The 21,137-nt window shown below is 42.5% G+C and overlaps 1 protein-coding gene across 1 annotated transcript in view; it reads left to right on the forward strand.

Moving 5' to 3' along the window:
- The window catches only part of FOXP1 (forkhead box P1), a 382,652-nt gene that overhangs the window by 42,764 nt on the left and 318,751 nt on the right, over positions 1–21,137 (forward strand). The window contains exon 2 of the mRNA XM_039388350.1: positions 3,112–3,239. The gene's annotated coding sequence lies outside the window, so the exon portion shown is untranslated. The remainder of the gene's footprint in view (positions 1–3,111; positions 3,240–21,137) is intronic.

The raw sequence follows: 21,137 nt of genomic DNA on the forward strand, positions 1-21,137 counted from the left end.
GCAGGAAGAGGGCTGGGAGCATCAGGGAAAGGTGAGGGACCTCATGCTGATGAGATGAAGTCCATAGTGATTTGCCAGATTGTCTGAGCTGTGTGCCTCTGCCTTTGAGATTTAAATAGTGAAATATTAAAACTTGTCTTTCAAATCTGTTCAATATTATGAAGATTAATTTTTGTTGGGGGCAGATTAATAGGTTTCCTATTCTGATTAATACAGTGATAATAAAACCGTTGTGATTGCTGGAATTAATGAAGCCCAGGTTCCTGTTTCGGGGTTTGATTGACTGTGCTTCAGTTATGCTAAAGCTGCTGCATCTCATTGCCCCTTACTGAGCTGTAGCCCTTGAGGAATCTGTATGAGAGCAGGGCAGCCCGGAAGGTCTGTGTTGGAGGTCCCATCAAGTAACCTTTTGTGGGAGAAGGTTTGTCAAAGAGTGATCAAGAGTTTTACTCATGTTGCAGCATTATTAGAGTTTCTGTATCTTTAACCCAGCACGCTATTTTTGTGAAAGTTGTAGAAGAGGAGTGGCCAACTCAAATGTGTGGGCACATCATTAAAAGCTTCAATTTGTCAATGCCAGATCGAACTCGAGTGTGTGGGTAGATCATTAAAGGCTTCAGTTTATCAGAACCAATCTATAATCTGTTCCTCTCCCTCCTCCACCCTTCCCCTCAGCAGTACACGTAATTTCCACAGGTTCTCCAGTGTTGAGGTCCATGGAAGTGCCTGAGCTGCCTCTGTGCCCCCAGGCCATGCTGGGCTCCCTCCTTGGCAGGCAGCCTCTGTGCTGGGCTCAGCCTGGAGCTGCCAGTGAGCCAGCTGGCTCTTGGAGACAGCTGATCAAATGGGTTTGGAGGCCTCCAGTGGTGCAAGCCCCAGAGTTAATGCCGTGAGAACTCATGTCTTTGGGAGCTCTCTGCTCCCATTAATCCAGGGGATTCAAAAGATACAGGTGGGGCTGGGCACAGAAGGTACATGGTGATCATGTAAGCTTTGTTCCCTTGGGAAACCTGGCTGAAGAAATGTTTTGTGGGGTATTATGGTGAGGTCAATTTTTGATGGTGCAAGAAGCATCCAGTTTTCCAGGTGCACTGTCAGAGTTCAGGCCTGATGTGTCTGCCTACTCCCAGTACTATTTCTTGTTCCTTGTGTAGAAGCTCTCCCAGCTTTCAAATCTCCTTGTTGGCAAAACAATGCCAAGATATTCCTTATGCTTGAGGAGGGATGTGAAGGTGAAGAGTGATCTGGAGGTGAGGACAGTGCTTCTGTACATTGTAGCCCTCATCTGCCACAGACCAAATATATTATCTGGACAATAATTTTGCTTCAAAAGTCTCGAACATGAACTCTTTTAGCAAGCATTAGCCAAAATGAGCCTCAATTCCTTATCTTCTAAACAGGACTAATGGTACTTTCCTGCTCTACAGACGTATCATGGATAAAGATCACTAAGCAGCTGAATACTGTGGTGCAGCAGGTCAGCTGGAGAAATCCTGCCCCAACATATGTAGATGCAGCTTTTTGCTCAGCTACAAATCCATCTGCATATCTGTCATCAAGCACAGCAATAAAGCAAGGCTCGGATATGTGTTTCTGACACTGCTCCATTGCTTCTCTCAAGTGCTCTGCTCCTCATGAATAAAATAAAACTGATACAAGATGCAGGTCACTTTTAGTTTGCAGGTGTTGCACAGTCTCCAAGAAAGAAATCATGTTTAGCATAAATTCTGTTTAAAAACCCCATTTGGATCTATTTTTATTGTGTAGCACAGTTTTGTAATAGGGTCGCATAATCCCTATATTTAGATTTCTGAACTCTTGTGATGTTTGAGCCATTGCATTGCATTCAGTGAAGAACAGGAGAAAGCCCCAGGGCCAGAGAAGTACCTGAATTTTGTCTGAAAAAATTTCATGCAGTTGCTGCTAAGACAGAATCTTCCAGATGTTCTCAGGAAAGCGGCAGTGGGCTGCCAAAATAATAAACTCCACGGTATTAATTTGAAGATGGCAGTACTTGCCCCTGTCGGAGTGCTGGTAGATGTAGGGAGGCTGGGAACAGCCTTGTGGATGCTATGGAAGGAGATAGTTAGGGAATGAAGGAGTCAGAATCACCACATGGTTTTTGCTTTCATGTTTTTTCTTGCTCCAGTCCTTCAGGACAGTTTCTTCCATTGCAAAGTTTGTTTTCTCCACTAGGATTTATTGCTGCAGATCCTGTTGTGTAGTGGTCCAGGGAGCAGAGGCTCTTCCAGCGCTGATGCATCCATTGGGAATGAGTGCCCTTCCCCAGTCTGGGCAGGCACCAGACCTGCTGTTTAAATCCCATGTAGTTTCACTGGTGTGATGCAGAACAGCCCCAGGAACACCTCTGGTTGTATTTATGAGTTGTTACTCAGTGCAGATACTTTATCAGTGAAAATATTATACATCTTATTTTAGAATACCCTTATTAGTAAAATGAATGTTTCATTTGTACAGGGAGCAGCTTCCTCTGAGCTAAGCTTAAGCTCAATCTGTGTTACTAATAGCTGGGGAAAAAAAATACTAATTGGTATTTCTTAACTGATGTTTGCAAATTTTGCCTTTCCACCCTGAACATCAAATAGTTTTTATATGTGTTTTTCCTTATCTCAGAGGAAAGATTAATAGTAACAAGAGATTCTACATTTTGTTAAGGCTTTATCAGGATGCAGTGAGTGAAGACAGAGAGTAAATAGTTCAGAAATTCAGAGAGTGTTATATTTTGATAATGCAAAGTAGGTTAAAGTATCTGGATTTTGTGCTCAGTGCAGTGTTTTTGAGCAGAATCTGGATTTGGATGGTGACACATTTTGGTATTTAGAAGGAACATAAGCTCGCCTGTCGGAGGAGCACGTTGCAAATGTGAAATAAGCATGTCTCTAAAAACCTTTCTTAATATTGTAAGTTTTGGTTTTATTTAAAGCCAAATAAAGTCTGCTGTGTGATAATGTTTGATACGTAGACACGCTCCTATAATGCTCCCCCCACCTCCAGGGTTTATAACCACCTTTTATTTTCAAAGGAAAACGATAGGCTTTGATATGATTCTAACTGAGTGAAGTTTTAAAACATTTTTTTTTTGTCTTTCAGTCTCCTGAGAACGTTTTTTCTGAGTGACTCCGGCTTCCAGACACATTTGCCATGAGAAGGGTTTCGATCCTTTCCTGTGTTTGCCCTGAGTCATGAATGGATATGTGTGATGCCGGCAAGTAAAACTGGTGAGTCGCCAAACCTGAATTTGCAGTAACTCTCACTCATTCTTTCTTACAAACTCTCTTTCCCTCACTCTTTTCTCCCCTTTTTAATATGGTGGGGGTTTGGGTTTAGTTTTTGTATTGTCTGTGTTTAAAAGCAAGTCCCCGAAATAACCTTCATTGTAATGAAATAGAAGAGATACCAAATATTGACAATACAGAAAAAAATATTCCCTTCCTTCCTTTCTTCTCTTCATCCCCTCAAATCCTATGAACTATGAGGCCTGAAACTGAAGCCATGCAGATAGACAGGGTCTAAACATGCTTATGTGGGCAATGCATGTCGTGATTAAATATGAATATGGAGAGGTCCCTTTGCCATCATGTGTCACATGGTGGACTCTCAAAGGAGCCATTGCCAACAAATAATTAGCTCCACTGTTTGCTGCACTTGCATCCCAGTGACAAAATGGTGTCACTGGTACACAGGAGAGTTGTCTTACGTGCTTCAGCATGGCCTTGGAGGCTCCTCCAGCCTGGAGGAACACGGAGACCAAGCCTCTAATACCCAGTTTTGGTCAGGCTTGAGAGGGTGGCATGGAGCAGCCCCTTCTCTGTTAATGGCCAGTTTTCATTTCCCAGTGGGATTATCAGCTGAGAAGCCTCTCGGTCCCTTTTGTGCCATATGGGTGGTGGTTGTGCCTTTCCCAGCTGTCCCCACCCCCCTGCAACCTGGCATGTGGAGCCCTCTCCTCTCACCTGCCCGCTCCTGACTGCCTCCCTTAGTAACTGGGGTGAGAGGAGGGGCAATATTAGTTTAGGAAAACCAGAATCATCTGATTTTACAGCAAAATTGGAAGGTCTATGTAAGAAATCTTTCAAACCCAGGAAATCTGCATAATTAAATTGTGTAGGAATTGGGAGCACAAATTGTTTTTTACAATAAATGGAGATTTCTGTTATATATTTAATATCTCTCTGTGTGTTAGAAAGTGCATTTCAATTCAAAGATTATAAAACCTGAGAAATTCACACTTCAGTGAATTGTGACTTTTTTTTTTTTAAGTTCCCATTTTTTTCTTTTTTTTCCAGAGGTAGCATAATTACCATGTCATTTAGCAAAGATTATAATAGCTGTTCAGATTTTACCGACTGGTGTAGTAAACAGTTGAATAAACCCATATGGCAGCTCAAAGTGTGCATGCAGGAGAGGGATTCTTACCCTTTCCTTCATGTCTGAATTACCAACCTCACTGATATGACTGAGATCCCCAAACAGGGACCAATTCCAGACTTCTCCAGTCATGCAAAAATTTCTCACTGCTCTGTCGCATATGAATCAATTGATTTTAATCACGGTGGTTAGGTAATTAATTATTTCTTTGTGCCTATGAAGTATGCATGGGAAATGTGGGGTTATATGCAAGGTACATGCCTCGATTTAAAGCACTCTGCATTTGCTTAATGCCTCTTTAATAAGTGTAAATAATGCCTGGGGTGTGACTCTTACCGTCCAAGTACTATTAAAGATCAAGACTCCTCTAAGGCTGGCACAGGAGAAGTGTGGCATCACTGGGTACTGTCATAGCCCCATGGCAGTGCCTGTAATGACACTTTGTGTCTGGTCTCAGTGCTGGCAAATGGAAGGACTGGGGGGTTTTGAAGCATCCTCTTTAAACACCTGGTTGAGTTATGGAGTTATGAAGCTGTAGCCAACCAGCATCTGGAGAAAAGACAAAGTGTTCAAGTAGTGTGCCCTCTGGATACCTTCACTATTAAAAAATAAAAGCAATGAGAAGAAGAATTGTTAACTCTCTCCAAATGCTGGCTTGAACAAAGAAAAAGGCTCGTGCTGTTCCTTCTGAAATTCACTTACTTCCAGTTATCTTAAAATTTTCATGTCACATAATAGCTTTAAAATACTTTCTGAATGCATTAGGCTCACTCTAGCTGCTTAGAAAATACTGCAAAATAATAATAGGAAATGACCAAGCATTGAGCATTCCCACTGGAAAGGAGCAGTTGGCCCAAACTGGTACTTGTGTTCATCTTAACCCTGATGTACGACCAGCCCTCCACCATAATTCTATCAAGAGATGGTAAGTTGCCTAGCAATGTGCTGACTGCAGAGGGTACGTGTCGAGCTAATTCAGTTTTTGTTCTCGTTTTCCTTGAGAGTTCAGCTTAAAGGAGTGATCCTTTCTCCAGCTGCAGCAAGAGCCACTTCTCAGCAGTCTCTCTTGTTCCCCGCTCAAGTGTTCCTGGTGATGTCAGGAATTCATTCACCACCGTACACGTTTTAAAAGTTTCCAGCTTATTGAGTAACCAAATGTGGTTTCTGCTGATTGTGTTGACTGAATACGTAGGGCCCTTCGAAGAGGCAAGGGTTTTATTTAAAGCAGAGCGTTTAGTTGTATACCATTTTATGGCAGGCAAAGGTCATCTAGGGTAAGCAGCCAGAACAGTGAATTGCCTCATTGCAGCACCTCGGAAAATGAGACAGGAAGATACGGTAAAAGGTTTTAACAAATTGCTCATAGTTATACATTTTTAAAGTCGAGGAACTGGTGCTGTGTACATTTTTAAATTGGAGATAACCATGCTTGTACGATAAATTGAGTTAAGAACAGAACAAATCAAAATAATGGGGTGGTACTAAAAACCTGGTGGTGCAGTGAGTTGGCGGCACGGCGTGTGCCGACGGGGCTCGGCGCTCTTGGGAACCTGCCATGTCCCTGCACGGCTGGAGGCATTTCCACCAGGATTGTGGAGTCCTTTTTGTGGAAGGGTGCCCCGATTCTACCTCAGGCCTCTCCTCTGTCTCCTGATTACCCAGAGGGCTGTATCTGCCCGTGATGCTTCTTGCAATAGCCAGGGAACAAGAGCCAAAGACGCTTGTCCCACAGCTGCGGGGCAGGAGTGGGTTCTCCCAGGCTGTGTGTCAGTGGGATGGGAGGAGTAGGGAGAGCTCCAGGAGCCAAGCCCATCATCCCCCTGGCAGAGCTGCTTGTTGGGAGAGGTGGCAGCAGCCTGGAGATACCACTTCTGTCCTTGCAGGATCCCTCTTGCTCCTTAAAGCATCAGTGGCTACTGAAAGACTTTGTTTTCCTGAAACTTTTCTGTCCGTGGAACTTTCTCTGTGGCGGGGGGAGGAGAGAAGAAGTAATTTTAACAATTTAATAAACTACATAATGTAAGTTTTATAAGCTGGTGTGAATGCTCCTAAGTATTTTGGTCTTTTTTCATAACACAATGAACCTAATATTGGTAAAAATACAGATCTTAGCTGCCACCATAAAGAGAGGCTAGATTTAATAAACAGTTATGAATGTTGGCAGCTGCCTATCAGATTGTATAACATCGGCTATAGCACATGAAGACAGTGTCAACTTACATTTTATCTCAGAAGTATTTTCAAAGCATTTATTTTGCTTTCTCTTGAGTCCTTAACCTAATTCAAGTTATATAATTGGCGGAATATTTTTCCACACCGCTAATTGGCTGGGTGCCAGCGTGGAAACCATTGTATGACTTGATGATGATCAGGAATTAACATGACATTTGCGTGGTGGTAATGGAATACATTAGTAATGTAATTCATGACTGTAAGAAAGAGACCATCATCTCCCACCTCTGATCAGCAGGAGGGGCTGGGAGGATGATGAAATGCTCCCAGCAGGCACCTCACAGCAGTGGCTGGCCAATCTCGATGTCAAATTTAGTTTTAAATTCTTCAGACAAAGCTGTAATGCTTACCAATTAATTACTACAAATGTCAATTAAAAATCTACCAAATAATGCAGTAAGATTAAATTTCAATTAAAAAAATTACATTTAACAAGGAAGATACAACATTATTTTAATGAATTCTGCTGAAGGTGACAGTTTATCTAGATATATTTATACCGTGTAGGTGGATCTAAATTCATTGGATGATGTTAACCATGTTACTGTGTGTACATATTAGTTTTGAAAATTATTTCTACTTTGGCTATGTCCTGAACATCCTGGGGCATCAGGGGCATTTCTTGTCACCAGGAGAGAGGGGGATTTCACGCCTTCTCAGTAAAAAAATCTCGTCACACCGAAATTGAAGGCTTTATTATAGACCTCTATCCTGACCAAATTTGTGATAGTTTTCATTCTTTTATATTTAGAAAAACACATACAGAATTTTTGTTGTGGTAGTAGTAGAACAAGCCCTGACTTTTCTATGTTTATGATTTCTTGGGACAGTTTTTCAAGTAATCTGTTTTATTATACAAATAATATCCATTATTCCAATAAATCACATAACAGAAAAAAATTGCTGTGTGAACGTGATGAACTTTATGTCCTGAGCAGAGATTTTATCTTCAAAGCTTCATCTTGGCTCGGTAGAAGTTGTGAATGCGTAATTAAAATCACCTAGTTGATACTTGAGATGCTTTAAGGTGTATTTCGAACCAGGAGTGGCACAGCAGAGATGTCACATGGTCTGTGAAGTTGTGAGTTTGCACAAATTGCAAGTGTGCGTACGACAAACTCTTGTAAACCACCTGCATCTGTTGGATGCAGAATGTTAACAGTGCAGAGTGGGGTTTGTAGCTGGAGTTCTGTGTAACTCTTTTTATTGAACAGGATGGTTCTTAGGCTGTTGGAGATGGAGGTGCTGGTGCTCTGGGAAGGTGTGAGAGCCTGTACATGCTGGTGTGGCACAGGGGCAGAGCTGGGGTGAGAAAGTGGCTACCTTGGTATTAAAGCACTTGGGAGCCAAGGCCTCTAAATGTGATCTGAAGAATAATTTCTCAGCTTCCTTGAATTTTTTCCCCCATAAGATTTTATTATGTTTTCACACCACCATGTCTAGGTAAGAAGGAAGACATAATTGAAGAAACTTATTTTATATGTCGAGGCAGCATGGAAGGAAGTCCCTCTCAGTCCTTTTCCTTGGCACTGCTGTGTCTGGAGCTGTTGAATTTCAACAGGTTTTAACTTAAAATAAAATATAAAAAAATACAAGGCACAGGCAGAAAATGGGAAAAGCCAAACAACTGTTCCTGGCAGGTTAAAGCAATTATATGCTCTTTAGTAGACAGGCTTTGCAGGTCCCTTGGATGCTGCTCATGCTTTGCCCATTGGTGGGTGAATGTAGCGGGCATGGTCTGTGTCTCACTGCTGCAGTTCAGACACCTTTGGGTATTGGTGACAGCTTTACAGGATCATTCCTGCTTTGTGCTATTACCTGATAAAACTATCACCAGCAGGAGATGGGAGACAGCCTTTTTTTTCCCATAAGGGCCTCAGAAATGGATGCTGTAGAAGCATAAGAGTAGCGGAAACATTTTCTCACCAGCCCTCACAGACAGCGAGGTGATGGAGAGAAAGGTAGAGCAAGGCAGAATCATTTCCTCACCAGAAGCCAGAAAGCTTTAAACAAGGAGGCAGAAAGGGAAGAGTGGGAGCACGTAACATCTTTCTGCCAGGGGATAATGGCATGAGGAGCTTGTGGGTTTGGGGCACCCACTGCTCAGACAATTAGGTGGCAGCTGGAATTCCTGCTCTTAAAAACCCATCTTTCCAGGGGCTTTCGGCTCTACACGGGACCAGTAATTTTCTGATTTGAGCTCTGGGAGGAAGCTCTTGCTCTGGTTGTTGTTTGAGAAGTGTCTGTGGTATGGCAGGAACTGAGCACCTTCTGTATCCCAGGTTCTGCTCCATCGGGGTGTCCCGTGTAGAACTTGTGCCCATCCCAAGCACTTGTAGTGTCTGGTCTCCTCATTGAGGTGTCCCACATTAAACTAGTACCCATCCCAAGCACTCAGGATGGTGTCAGGTCTCCTCCTGAGTTCCTACAGGTGAAGATTTCTGCCTTTGGTAGGGAAATGCTTTTCCCTTTTTGTAAGAGTTGGCCAGACATCTAGAAGGAAAAATATCTTTGACTTTGGGGGAAATATTTATATCTCTTTGGGTTGTTTTTTTTTTCCCCCTTACTGTAAGGTTATTTCAGCTATATTGCATTGAGGAAACACTGAGCTGGGGGAGGAAGCTTAAATAAGCTGCCCTCATATTGCCAGTTTATTCCAAGCTTTCATCCACTGATTTACATGCCATCTGAAATAAAAATAGCCAGACTTCAGTGGTTTGTTTACCTTTGCTGATACCACTGTGGGGTGACCTGAGGAGATGTAAAAACTGTTCTTGCTCTGACATTTGCATGAGCTGTGAGGTGAGGTGAGAGGAGACAGACGCTGCACGAAGTGAAAAGGCAACAGGGTTTATTAAGTCTTTGTCGTACTGTGGTTTATAATATTTAGACAACAGCAAATATCTCCAGGGAGGGCTTATGAAATGAGGGACTAGAGAAAGCTCTACGAGCTGATGGTAGATTCTGTCCTCATCAGGTGGCTGTGGGGTGGTGGGATGTTGGGCATGGGGAGGGGGCTGTGAGGGTCACACATAGGGGAGTCCTGGAGAGCTGCTTTGGGAGGAGGATACGGACTTAAAGTACCTGTGTTGGACAAAGTCTTTATACTGTCATCATGATAATGCTCCTGGGGGAAACAGCCTGAAATGCTCTTTGTCTTCATTAATGCTTCTTCCCCAGCAGAGCCTTAAGAGATCATTCTCATGTTCAGATATACAAGAAAACCGAATATAGAGTTGTTTGTCATGAAAATCCCATTTATATACAGCGGCTGTAAAATCCCAGATGCTGAGCGGAGAGGGAGGCTGCTCTGTCATCAGCCAGTCGAGGGGAGAGTTGACTATAAAACTGAGCTGTAATTCCCTCTTGACAGGGGTGTGGTGGTTGTGCCTTCAAACAACTTCAAGAGCCTGCCCTGCCAAGCCTTTATGGATTTTGTTCTCACAAAATGGGTAATAGATAAGTCTGAGCAAGGAGATAGATACAGATATAGACACATATGAAAGGAAGACCTTTGCTCTAGGAAAATCTCCATCATTGCTTTTTAAAGTGTGGTTCAGGACTTTAGTGCAGAGAGTCTGAAGTGTTTGGGGTCCTTTTGTTGCAAAGGAGGTGCTTTGGGCCTAGGGCTGTTCTTGACATCTCCCAAGCATTCAATATCCCCTTGACTCCAGGGCAGCAGGATGTGACCCTCACAGAAAGACAGATGGCATTTGGGAGCTTGATGCTTATTGTTTTCAGCAGAGCTCTACTGGAACCAATAAAGTTGCTGCCACCACTGCTTGGAGCAAAAGTGACTACAGCTGAACAAGAGACAGAAAATTATCAATTAAAAAAGACATCGCCAAGCCCATTATTTTACTGTTGAAAAAACATCTTGCTTCCCAGTCTTTTTTTTCCCCACATGGAGTGAATCTTTGGGGATATTAATGATTCACTGTCATGTTTGTTTAACATATTTTTTAGACAATGCCTTTTTAGGGTCAAAGCCTGAAGTTTTTCTCCATGTGTTTCAGCTAGAGAAAACTCCCAGTGTCTCAGTGGGGCCTCTTCTGAAATAAGTGAAGACTGATTTTTCTCAACTTAATTGGGCATTTCATCTGAATAAACAGAGAAAGGCCCAGGCTTTGTTTTTATAAAATACCGTAAAATGATGTCCTGCTGAACAGTTAAGTGCTGCTGGTGGGCTGACTCTTACCCATGAATTTGGTGCCCAGAGCCCTCCACAGTGGCTCAGTTCTCACGTAGACCACCATTACCCCATGGTCTCTTGCCTTCCTTCCCAACCCTGCCTCATCCCTCGCTTTGCCTGGACCACTTCAGGCACTGGGGGACAACTCAGTGAGCTAAAGACAGTGTCATTTTTAGAGATTTGGCCTTAACCTGAAATTTCCGTGTTTTTGTGGGTTTAAGTCAAACCTTAATACTACTTCAGCATAATGTTTTTGTGGTTTAATGTTCTTACAGTTTTTTACAGTGTTTCTTTTAAATTCTGTCACTGAAGTGTATGAGAGTTGACAAGTGTAAATATGTAGTTAGACAATTTCAAAAGTGTATTATTTACTGATCGACCATAATGGCTCCAAAGGAGCCATTATGCTCAATCATATCATGTCACTCTGTGGCACTTATTATGATGGTAATATGGATATGCATATTATTTTTTTAAAGCATGAGAAGCGTTATTGTGCGCGTGTAAAAGCTGTTTTTAATTGTCAGTAATGCTCTGAGCTTTTTTTAATACCAAGAATTTAAACCACCTATGGTTACCAGCCTGCAGATTGTGGAAGCAAAAATCCACGTCTACAGGAGGATGTAGAAAGCCATGCTTGATATTCACAGCAGTGTGACCATGCATCTCCTTAATATGGCTCTTTTATAGCTTTATTAGATCCGAGGGCAACCTAGAACCCTAACCTGAGAGCTTGGCAGGTAAAAGCTTTCCATTTTATCTCTGCAGCTTTCATCTGCTCCTGTAGGCTCTTTCCCTGACTTCCTAATTGTGTTTGCAACATTAGCAAATGGCTGGTCCGAAAATACCACGCGGTGCAAGTCATAGCAATTCAAGGACCTTTATTTTTTTTTAAGGTGTCTTTTTGTAGCACCGGGGTAGAGAAAGAAGGAGAGAAGGCAGAATGAGAGCAGAATGTGAACGTTGAACCATGTAAAATAAAAGAAAGAGACAAGCAGAGAGCTGGGAGGGCTAAATATGCTTCAACCTTTCAGTAGAGCTGGTTTCAGTTGAGAAAGAGGTAAGAGAGCATAAGCAGTAGCTTGCTTGCTGGAAATGTCGTTTGTGGAGAAGATGGGAGGAGAGTTTGAGTTTTAATGACTAGAGGTGAGGAGCTAAGGTGCGAATTTGGCATGGCATACGACAAATCGATCGAGGAGCAATAATTAGAGAGAGGAGGAGGAATCAGAAGTGCTTCTTAACTTAGAAACAAGGATGTGACTGGCTGCTGGCTGTTGCTACTTGGAGGCAGGTAAAAAAGAAAGGAATCTGTTGGGCAAAGTCCTCACCGCAGAAGACACAATGAAGGTAAAATCCAGTTTGTGGTTGTGGAAGAGAGATGTGGAAAATGAAAACCCAGTGTTGACCAAGAGCTCTCCATTGTCCATCAAGGCAGTGGCCCACCTGTGGGTGCTGCAGGACTGGTCTGGGAAAACCTCCTATTGGGAATGCATTTTGCTTTAAATATGGAAGATTAACCATAAGATGCTAGAACGAGCCAAATTTGAGTTGTTCAGGAGTGGAAGGACACATACATGTAATTTCTCAGATCCTAACTGATAACAGATTTCTTTGCAACAGTTTTTATATTAATAAAAGTAACAAGTTTTTTGTGGGGTTTTTTTTAGCTAATTCTGCACTAATTCTAATTTGTCTCTCTTTCTGAAACTGTAATAAAACCAACTGTCCTCTTTATACTCTTGAAATACTGAACAAGAAACATAAAAGCAAGTAAATGCACTCTTACTGTTTCTGTCCTTGACCTACATAAAAAACTGTATAGTCAGGCTCAGCATTGAGTCTTGTATTTGAGAAAAGTTGAGGGCAAGTTAAGCTAAATGATTTCTTTAGAAATTTTTTGTTTAGAAAAGTTACTTATTGAAGTCTTGTCACCCAAAATATGAAATATCAGTGCTATTTCTGCTGGGATCATTGGTTTAATATTCTAAATAAATTGTATAACTGCTGGTTTGTATAAGAGGATGGAATTTATGAAGCTGCAGTGCATTTGTACACACACATGCACTAGCACACAACACTTGTTGATGATTCAGAGAAGGAGTAGAGTAATTCAGCTCTTGGACTGCCTCACGTGTGATTGGCTTCCTTTCTGGGGGACTTATTTTAGGGAAAAATCAATGTCAACTGAAAAACATTCCATTCTGAAAAGACAAAAATTCCCCTACTTGTGAAAATGTGTCTTGGCAGCTGATTTAACTTATGATACAAGATTTAACACTTTTCACTAAACATGAATTTTTTACCATGGCAACAGCTACGTTACGGGCCACATGTTGGAGACTTGCATGTTGTTGCAGAAACTTGTAGCTCGCCACATTTAGCCGAGTCCTTGTTTCCACCGGCAGAAGGAGCCCACTCCTGCAGCTGTCTTGGGCACCGGGATCTTCTGATGGGGCCCGTGGGCGTCCTGCCTGCCCCCAGCAAGGTGATTGCTCTGTCAGGGGCGGCGTGTAGGCAAAACACTTGGCGCCAGAATAACCCAGTAAAACCCATGTCCTCACCTCCAATTTGCCTTTCCAGCGGTGGGGTTGGAAGAGCTTTCTAAGTGTCTCACTTTCCCAGAGTCTCTTTCTCTCCCCTGCATCCTTCCTCATCACCCCTTGTGTGCAGGCAGCTCAAACCCACTTTGCCACGTGCAGTAACAGTTATGCCGTGTCCCCCGGCCCGACTGCTCTTGTCTGTGTCCCCCCTGCTACTCAGCTCCTTGTCACCTTTCATTTGTGGTGGAGGAGCTTTACAGGCGACGTTAATTGAGTCACGTTCATCAGGGACTCAGTAAAAGCGTGGCAGCCAGGACGGAGCTGTGGCAGATGGGAGCCCCGGCGGACAAGTGGGATGCGTTGGCTGGGGCTGTGCCGGTGCCCCGGAGGCGATGGGATGGATCTTCTGCAGCTTTGGAGTTCATGGCTTTGGAGTTGTGGCAAGAGCAGGCCAACACAAGTGAGGTAAAAGATGGCTTCAGATGGTTGAAGTCATTTTTTTTTTCCCTGAAACAGAACTAGATAATCATTAAGTAAAACCATAAATCCTAAGCTATGAAGGACTAGGTGTGAAACAATAATAGGATTTAAGTTTATAGGTAATTGCAAACATCTGCAGGTATCTTGAGTAGGAGTAGTTTTATTTTATTTTACAAGTTAGGAAGAGTATAAATTCTCTTGCTTTAGGACAAAGCTAGCAACGGGTTAGGCAGAAACCCCTTTTTCCAGAGGTGAAAACTCTCAGTTCAGGTGTTTCTTGTACCTTTCTCTGAAGTGTCTGGTCTTGGCCATTGTTAAGGAATGGCCAAGCACATTAATGAACATACTCTTCTGTGCGCTTCTAGGACCTTTGCCCTTTTAATTTCATTTTGAACACCCCAATTTAAATGAAACCAGCTACGTGAAGCAGAATCTGAACATGGTGGGGATGCTCATCCCTCTCCATCAGCGCTGGGCTGTGGTAGCACAGTGCAGGGTGTCCTCTGCCCATCTGGGGTTGCTGGTCCAGTGTCCCTGGCACAGCTGCTGCTCTTGGCTGTAGGGCTGGTTTAAATCTTGGCCTTTGCTTGGTGTGAATTCACCAAGCTGCACCGATCCAGAACTCAAATAATTTCCTTCTCTTTTTAGCATCGAGTCTTTTAAAGGTGTTACGTTTGTTTCCATTTTGCATTAAATTAAAATTAAATGTTTCTGCTTTGTAGATGTATTAGTGTACAAATATATCTATTTTTAGATCCTTTTAGCCCATGTCTATGTGACTAAGAAAAAAGCAGCAGAGTAGGGGCCTCTGATTTTTGTTTTACTTGAATCAAACACCCTGTTGGGATTTCAATTATAAGTGAATGTTTGTTACTAAGGTGACTACAGTGTCAAGGTTATGTGGATGTTGAAGTATTATAAATGCAGAGATAATGCAAAAAAGAAAAATAGTTGTGTTGGCTAAAATCATCTTATTCCTATAGCATAAAGTTGCACACTGTCCTACATTTCAATTCTTGTTCTATTAAATTACCTGTTTAATAATTTGAATCCAGTGTTATTTTTATATTATACTGCAAATGTGTGACTGTGAGGTTATTTTTAAGATATATTTATTAAGGGAATGAATACAATAAGACAAGTCATTGCAGCCCACATACAGTTCCTTGACTTCTCATTTTATGATGTTTCAATTGCATATGATTACCGAATATAAGTTTTAACTTTTATGGGGCTTCATTAGAGATGCAGCTGTGTAGAGAGAAATTCAATAGAATTTGATTTTTTTTTTTTTTTTGCAAGCTCTAAAAGTGTAGTGAGATGGAGCAACTTGATGGAGCATAATTTCTAACTTCCTCCTTTGAGCTTGGATGCAGTATTGGGCTTAGCTGGGTTGCAGGGGAAATTTGCTGATGATGGGAAGAGGAAGGGCACTATCATGAGAGCTGTGTGTTTGGGATGTGGTAGACCAGAGCCTCTCAAACCAAAGGCATTTGCCTTTTTTCTCAGGTTAGGACACAGAGAAGAGGTGATGGGCACATTTAAAGGAATAGATGTAGTAAATGAGTAAATTTACCCTGTGGTTAAATGCCACAGTGCTTTGTGTGAATACTAAACAGGAACATATCCCATCAAGTATAGTTTTCCCATAATTTATTAGCATAATATATTTGGGTTTATTTATGGGAATGTAAACATTTATAATGGAATGATCACGTCTTTTAGTAGAGGGAACCAACCCCCTTGACTAAAGTAATAGTGACATTAGCTGTTTGGGGAGAACTTACTTCACAATATAGACTGCTCCTTCCTAAACATCAACTTCTCATAAGGTTACAAACCCAGATCCAGAGGAAAGACATCGTTCTCTGGGCATTTGACATGTGCGTGGCAGAAAGAATTGTAGGTGGCTTGAATGCAAGACTTCAAAAATCTCTTCTCTGGTGATTAAAGCTGTGGCTGTGCCTGATGTCCTTGCTTTTAAGTATTTGCTGCTGATGGCTTCTCCAAGTAGGTACAGGCCTTGTGGGGTGGAAAAGGTGGTTTTACTTTACCTCAGAGCATGAAATATCAGATCATTGTGAGTCTGGTCTTTCCCTGTGGGGATCAGAGAGAAGGGAAGGGCAGGGGCACTGAATCCGACTGGAGTGCAGGTTTGTTCATTTCTTTTTGTCCATAGAACATCATCCCCAGAAAAACAGTATTCCTGGGCTGTGCCACCTCCCACAGCAAGGAAAAACAGATGAAAAGCAATGAAGCAAACAATTACATAATGAAAAACAATAAAATGCATTTTCTAATATGTACTACTAGTGACCATATGACTTTATTATAAAAACTAAATGTGATTACATTTCCAAGTATTGTGCTGTGTGATAAACTCCAGGGAAAAACTGAAGAACAGCTTAGAAGGAGAAGACTTCTTGTTTAATATAAACCTCAGACTTTGAAGTGACACATAGCAGGGAATAAATGTCCATCATCTATCAAATGAAGTTTGAACGGTTTAGGTCACACTAGACAAACATTTCTCACCCTAAAACCTTCTTTTCATCTTCATTCATCAACAACACCTTAAGCTTGTGCCCCTCCTTTTCTTTTCCACCTCTCAAAAAACAATAATCTCATTGATGCCTACAAATCACTTCTGGCTGGCACTCGTTAGGCGAGTTATGAGCTGTGGCTGCTGCTGCTCCCATCGGAGCTGCCTCCCGTGCAGGAAGAAGAGGGGCTTGGAAGTTTGGGAAGAGGTGAAGGAGGGAGAAGTGCTGCAGAAATGGTGGTTGTAGACAAGGGAGGTGGTGAGCAGAAAAGAGGTGAGTGAGGCAAGAGGAAGACATAAATGGCAGATCCCTTTCTTGAACTGTGCTGTGCAGTTTGTGTCTCGTTGCTCTCAGTGGTTTGTGCTGGGGGGGTGTAGAGCTGAGTGATGTAGTGCAACCCAAACCCTGGAGATGGAATGAATGCATCTTCTGAGGGTGGTGCTGCTGCATGTGTAACCCCCAAACAGCCAGGTTTAGAGCTTTAAAAAAGGAAAGGCCAAACCACCATGGGCAGGCTGGAGAGGTTTGTTCACTTCCACAGATCCCTCAAGCTGTCCTGGGCTGTCCTCGTGGGTGCTCAGACCCAGAAGCTCATCTTCAATTTGCTTTTTTAGTTGCGGGCTAACCTACATCATTATGCCCTGTAATTTCTTTCTACCACCTCCTCTGAGGTCTTTGGGCTGTGCATGAGCTGTTCAGGCCCCATTTCTTGATAGGAAACTAACCCTATTATACTAATTCTTTTCCAATAACTCTTAATTTTAATTCTTATCCTTTTCTAATTTATGGGACACCTCTTGGATTAACTTCCCTATGGTACAGTTTTCCCCTTGCATTTCATGCTTGTTCCTTTCTCACCATTTCTTCTTTTTTCTTTCAAAGATACTTTGCTGGCTCCATCCCCAACTACCTGAAGTGATTTGTTCAGCAGCTCAGTTCCCCTTTCACAGGCCACAGACTGTTTTCCCTTGTTTTCTGCCTTTTTTCCTTTTTTCTGTCATTCTGGGAAACAATTTGACAGACATGGCTTCTTCTCTGTCACCGGTTAATGTTAATCTCTATGACTACAGTGGACATGGATAGCAGCAAAGATCTGTTTAAAGGCATAATTTTGTGTGGAAATTTCAATAGGTCTGGCAGGGAGAACTTGTTGGGAACACAGAGACTGGCTGGGGGGGGAAGTCAGCATTTTGATTGCAATATGAGTTGATTTTTTTTTCCCCCCCACCACCATTTTAAACGTTGCTGCATCTTGTTCTAATGTGGGGTCTGGATGATGCCACCATCTGTGGTGGTGTGGCCCAGCACTGGGGAGCATGGAGGGGAGGTCTGTCACCCACCCAGCCCATCACTGGCTTCTTGGAGTTGCTGTCCCACGTTCAGCACCCCCTTGAGGTGTTCTCAAAGGAGCTTTGGGTATCATTACTCTTTGAAATTTGGCGCAGTGATGTAAAACCTTCAGGGTATGGCTGGTGATGGGGTGGGCTTCCCATGCCTTGCTGTGCAGCAGGGACCTCCATGTGCTCGTGAGGGACCAGGAAATCTTCAGCCTCGTTAATGAAGACAGGAGGATTCACCCATTTGTGGGAACTGGTCACACACTGTGGAGTATCACAAGGTAAGCCAATTTCCTACCCCAATGCCTTTTTCTTTTCCACTTCTCTCCTTCACAGTTTGAAAACCATAAATCACTTATTTGAAATATATTTAAGGAGAAGAATATTTTCCCCTGCATTCCCATTTAATGCTTTGTAGCAAGTACAGTTGGGATCATTCATGTGCCAAAGCAAGAGAAATATTCTTCTTTGATACTGTGTCTTTATTTTAGACAGTTTCCTCTTTTACTCACTTCTTAGCTGATAATTCTGAGTCCTTAGATGCTGCTCATTCTGTCACAGAAAGAAAATGCAAAACAGGATATTTTAATATTAGTAATAATGAATGTTTACATGATTAGCTCAATTACTTTGTTCACTTTGACATTTTGTCATTGTGGACCTGTCTTCCTCTCTCTTTTAAAGTATGTTAGTAGTGATGGGAAGTGCAGGGGTGGGGCTGTGATCCAGGTCGTGCTGAGCGTCTACCAGTAAGGAAGGGAGGGTTTCTCTCACCTCACAGAACCTTGCCAACACGTCTCCTTGCCCTGTATGCTTAGAGGCACTTATTCAAACCTCATTAAAAATATAAGTCTTCAATAAATTTTGCCCTAAAACTATATATTTTGCCTGTAAAATGAAAACCACGCTTTTTCTGTGTGGCCCTCAAGGTCTGTATGAGACTGGGTCATTCACTGGTCTAGAAATTCTCCTCTGTGAATCAACACTGTGTTGTAAGGGTGAGTTATTCATCCGACCTGTATTTGCTCTTGTCTGACACATTTATTTTATAGATTTTGGGTTTACATAGTTAGCAAAAACCCTGTTCTGCAAAGATGTTTTTTGGCCAAAAAAAAAAAAAAAGGGTTGTGGAGGTTTTGGTGATACTGGAAAAAAAACCTCAGAGGGTTTTGTTCTTGGTACTTTTTCTCTAAAGAAGAAGCAAGGATAATTGTGTTAACAGCAGGGTGCCACTGAATGATGGAGAAGCTGAAGGAATGGCTTGTTTTCCTGTTATGTCACTGCTTTGGCTTTCTCATTCTCGTTCCTCTGTTTCTTCAGAAAGGCCCTGCAGCCTGCAGATAACAGAAATTAAATTAGTATTGATAAAACATTAGACACTCCTATTAATATTGACAGTCTGTCGATACTGTTGTGCTACTTTTGTAATACGGGATGTTAACGGATAATACTTTAAATAAAAACACACTAATCTTATAATCACTGAACATGTAGCGGGGTCTCGACTCAGTTCACTCCTCTGAGCTCCCCCATCCCTGCCTGCCAGCCCTGCCTGCAGCTCCCCTTCAAGCCCCCGAGGGCTGAACACGTTCTCCCTCTGGGCTTGATCCTGTGACCAGGGAGTTGTGGTGGGGCAGAGATGATGGTGTTAAGTTGTAAGGCAGGAATAGTGATGGGAATCTCCCCATGGGCTTGGTCCTGAAGACCCATGTGTCCATTGCACTGAGCTCTGAGGGGGCTGTGGGTGGATGCAGCCCTGACTGTGGGGTGATCCCAAAACAATGGAGGTTTAGTCCCATGGTTGCTCATGGTGTTCAGTGTGGTGCTGCCCACCCTCGTTCCGTGTGTCCTCGAGGTTTGGGGCAGGAGGCAGCGCAAGGATGACTCCCAAGTTCTGATGCAAGGCAGCAAACCACCAATTCCCTGTTGGACTGTGCTGGTTGAGCGTGCACAGGGTGAGAATACGTGAGGTCAAAGCGCTGCCCTTAATCTGTGGTTCTTGTCCTAATACTTAGCACATGTTTGCAGCTCCACATTTCTTATGAACTTTTTTCCTTTTAAGTCTATCATGAAAATCACCATGTTCATCAGAGCTCAAGTTATTTGTTAAATGGTCTAAAAAATACGCATTAAACAATAATGATTACTTTGGTAAACACAGATGTCTTTGTATTATGCAGTGGGTTTTGTACGCGAACTTGTACATGTCTGTGAAACCGAATTTGCCATCTACCTTGAAAAATGGGAAACATGATCCACATTAATTGCTTCTCCCTGAGCCCCCCACTCCACCTGCTGTGCTGCTGCAGTCTCCTGATGTAGTGCTGCAATCCATGGTGCACAAGGACGGGCTCAGCCACGAGCAGGTTGGCACTTGCAGACATGTGCCCGTTGTAGGAGGGAGCAGGCAACAGTCTTAACTTCTGCCTCTTTGTTTTCTAACTCAGAGGATATTTTTAAAAGGGGGAGGGAAAAACCTTTATCTTGCTGAAAACCATCTAGTGATGATCAGTTATTCACCGCATTATTAATGCTTATTTGGACATTGCTTGGACTGCTGGATTAAACAGCTTCCCTGTTATGTATTGAATAAAATGAAATACATGTCACAACAGCGGTGCTACGATGCTGACAACCGTCCTTGGCTGTGCATCTCATTAGAGAGATGTACATTTTCCTTTGTTGTGTATCTGTGAATGACATAAGTTGACAAACATCTTCTAAGAAGTTCCTGTTGGGAGAAAGTTACATTTACGGCACAGAAACTGAGAAGAGACTGGTTGTTATGAAGGTAAATAATTATTTCCTACACTTGGTGTTTTATAAGTTGTCCTCCTCTGCCATAGTCATTTCATTTTACTTTGTTACTGCATATATGTTGAAGATCTTCCTCTGGATCACCTGGTCTTGGAAGGAAATCCTGGAGGGTTCAAAGTTCAGGTTGTATTAAAACTTAGACTTAAAACAGGATTAAAATCCTTGCATTTCACAGTTTTAAAGACTGAATTGATTCTCTGAGTCTAACACATTAACTCCCGGGGGAGAGTTGAATTTTTCCATAATGTTTTTTGGGGGCAGAGAGTTATTAACTTGACACAGGAAAGATACTCAGGAGGAGAACTACCAGGTAGGGGCTTGGCTTGCTGTCAGCTGAACAGCGATGATGTACTTTAAAACACCCATTTTCCAGATGCACAATATATTTGCATAATTTATCTCAGCCTGCATTTCTGCAGGTTGCTGGCACTGGCCCCATTCAGTGCTTGTCTGACTTCAGGGCAGGAGCAATGACTGCCTGCAGTAACTGTGTGCGTGTGCTCAGGGATCTCTGGACCATCAGTGGAACAACTGGAAGTCAGGATTATTTTTTTAAAAGAATATTTTCCTAAGTGGATAATGAAGATGTGCACCATCCTGGCTAAAA

The sequence above is a fragment of the Pipra filicauda genome, unplaced genomic scaffold, assembly GCF_003945595.2.
Source record: "Pipra filicauda isolate LSUMZ 115617 unplaced genomic scaffold, ASM394559v2 scaffold63_size3267554_pilon, whole genome shotgun sequence".
Lineage (NCBI taxonomy): Eukaryota > Metazoa > Chordata > Aves > Passeriformes > Pipridae > Pipra > Pipra filicauda.